The sequence below is a fragment of the Stylophora pistillata genome, chromosome 12 (genome assembly GCF_964205215.1).
Source record: "Stylophora pistillata chromosome 12, jaStyPist1.2, whole genome shotgun sequence".
Classification (NCBI taxonomy): Eukaryota; Metazoa; Cnidaria; class Anthozoa; order Scleractinia; family Pocilloporidae; genus Stylophora; species Stylophora pistillata.
Window position 1 is genome coordinate 13,750,001 of NC_142530.1, and position 2,963 is coordinate 13,752,963.

The window sequence follows — 2,963 nt, forward strand, 5'->3', positions numbered from 1 at the left end:
TACAATGCACTCATTAAGAGAGATGCCTTTTTAAGCAATTACAGTCATAGATCAGATAATGAATCCATTTACTTCTATGTATCTCTAGTTTGATATTACATTAACTAACTTTTGTGCTGTTGCTTTGATTGCCTAGAAAATTCAGAAGAGACTTGCTACTTTGCGAAATATGCCTTGGTCAGAGGAAACAAAGACCATAATGGTACTGGCTGTGGGAAGCCTCACCTACACCAGCTCAGAAGAATCAGATTTTTCTGAGGATGAGGATGGGGAAAGGTACTTTACTGGGTACCTAGTAAAACAGTTGCCTTGGGAAAGGTCAAAGCTGACAAAGGCCAAGAAGGCCGTTGATGATGCCGTAATCCCAGTGCTAGGGTGAATGTGGTAATGAGAAGGGCTCATGTGAGGCCATCGACGCGACCCCGGCCCATCGGAGGTCTGGAATGGGCAGACGGTTAGATCTGAGGAGCCAGTTGACAGTCCCAGCACTCTGCCTCTGGAAATCACAGATCCATTCCCTAGCATTCGGCCGACAATAACAGCAACTCAGTCACAGAGAGCCTGTTCTACAAGAGTAATTCCTCCTACTCCGGCCCATCCTTTTACAAGTGCCAGTCCTACGACAATGGCCCCCTTATACTTCAGCACCCGTCATTCCACATCAACAACTCCTCCTACCAGTACCAGATCTCAAGCAATGGCTACCCTATCCTATAGCACCTGTCAAACAACAGTGGCTCCCCCCCCAACAGGACAACCCCATCCCCAAGTACACAGCCTTCAACTCCAGCTACATCCTTGATGCAAGGTTCTACTTTAACGCCAAGGACTTCGAAAATAAAAGTACTAATTCTCAAAAGAACAGTGCCCGCAGACGATCGCCAGTTTATTAATTTAATTAGGTTTGCCCATATGTATTTTTTGGAACAAGATTTTCAATTTTTGCAACATTTGTTTTCCATAGCGATATGAGGCTAATATTTTCAATTTCAAATGTTAATGTTAATACAGTTGTTAAGTGATAGTAGAACAATGTTTTCAATTTCTATTTTTCTTTTGACACCATTATAAGTGATTTCAGAGCAAGCTTTTCTCTGCAGCTACGCAATTGTCTGAGTCTTTTTCTGACAGATGGGGGATCATTTGTTCATTCCAAATACAGAATACCCTAATTTGTTTTACTAATACGAACACAAATAACATTTTAACAACGCATTATAATCATACATGCTTTGGTTCTTCACGTACATGACGAAATGCCATGTGTAAACATGCTTGAAAGCCTTGCAGTGAATACTTCAGGTGGTGAAGTGAATGTTGTATGGTAAGACATAATGGAAAAAGTGCAACAATACAAAACAAAACAGCTAAAGTATCTTGTGAAATCAGTGTAAGAGCTTTCACCATGTACTAAGAGTTGCTTACATGAAAATCACTGAACATAAACATTCATTCATCTTGAACAAATTTTGCAAACACTTGAAAAATTGCCCAAAAATAGTAATTTTTTCATTAGTTATTTCTTGAAATTTCTGCATTTTCCCTTTCCTCCTTTTCTTCCTTCCTTTCAACAAGCTCTTTAAACAGAGATACCAATTCACTTCTTTCACTTGGAGGTTTCTTTCTTGTTTTTTTCTTTTGCATTTCCTGTCCTTCGCGTTACTTACTTTCTGTACCCTTTGAATCTACTAATTTACCTTCGTTTTCTTGGTTTTGCGCTTGAGAACGTTTAACCAGACCTTTCCTACTGCTGTACACAAATGGTAGTGTTTCATTGTCATTACCATGAATATGTTGTTAAGTTCTTCATTCTTAAATACATTTCTTTGCATTTCTTCCTGATTTCTTGTTGTGATCAGTGCATGCAATATATGATCATTTGAGATTCTTGATCTTGGTCTCGCAAGACTTGCATCACTAGAACAATATCCTTGTGCCTACATGTCAAGGGAAATATCAGGCCAAATGTCCTTGTTCCTTACTCTTGGATTCTTGAAATCATCTTTTTTCTTTGCATATATTTCAGTCAAACAAATCACTTCCCCTTTTAGCCACATTTTCTTTCCTTTTCTTTTCCTGACTCAATTCTGTCATTACTACTGCTACTTGCTGACTTAAGCCATATATACGAACTACTTAGGTGCAAACTGACCAGAGACCGATCGAAGACACGTCTTCCCACACTGCACAGTTAGTGATTCTTGTAATGCTGTTTTCTCTCCCCTTAACCGGTTGTTTTCATTTCTAAGATCACGCACCTTGATATAATTATAATATGATAAATACACTTTAAATTGATACCGAGGGCCCGTTTCCAACTTGTCAAGAAGTGATGTAGTTGCCTTTCACCATAGTTACTAGCTTGGTCCAGGACCTAAAGTTAACCTGTGGGCAAGTGCAAAATGGTGTTTACTCATAGGATGGAAATGGCCATTAAAGATCCAAGAAATTTGAATTACACACTTCATTGGAATGGGTTTCAGCCATTCCATGGAAAGTATGATCATGGCTCTGGAGCTTTAGAGTTTCCAGATTGGTAACATTGTAAAGAGGACAGACAAACAATGTGAGATTTTTGTCGTTGGTTTTAAACCAACATATTTACTGCCAGGACGAAGACTATTAGCTCTTGATCAATTTTTGTTGCCCCTCGTTCAAGAATTTGAAGATCGCTTTAAAAATGGGTTTGAGGTAGATTATTATGCGGACTATTCTGCCCGGCTAAACTAAGCCATATTATTTTGTTGGCCACTGGAGATCATGTTGATTTTTGCAAAATATGCAAAGCATCATTTTGTGGGAAGAATTCTTGCCGCCGTTGTAAATGTGGCAGCACCTTCATACCTTCGAGCAACCACTGTGACTATTATTATGGAGGATACCGGAAATGGACAAAATACCCTTTGCTAAAGCGTAACATTGATGATGAACTCATAACGCTGTCAACCATCGAAGGTAAAGAA

General features: G+C 39.1%; 1 pseudogene; it reads right to left on the bottom strand.

The window, feature by feature from the left end:
• Positions 1–1,421: 1,421 nt before the first annotated feature.
• LOC111328992 (uncharacterized) lies at positions 1,422–2,057 on the bottom strand (annotated as a pseudogene).
• Between the last annotated feature and the right edge of the window lie 906 nt (positions 2,058–2,963).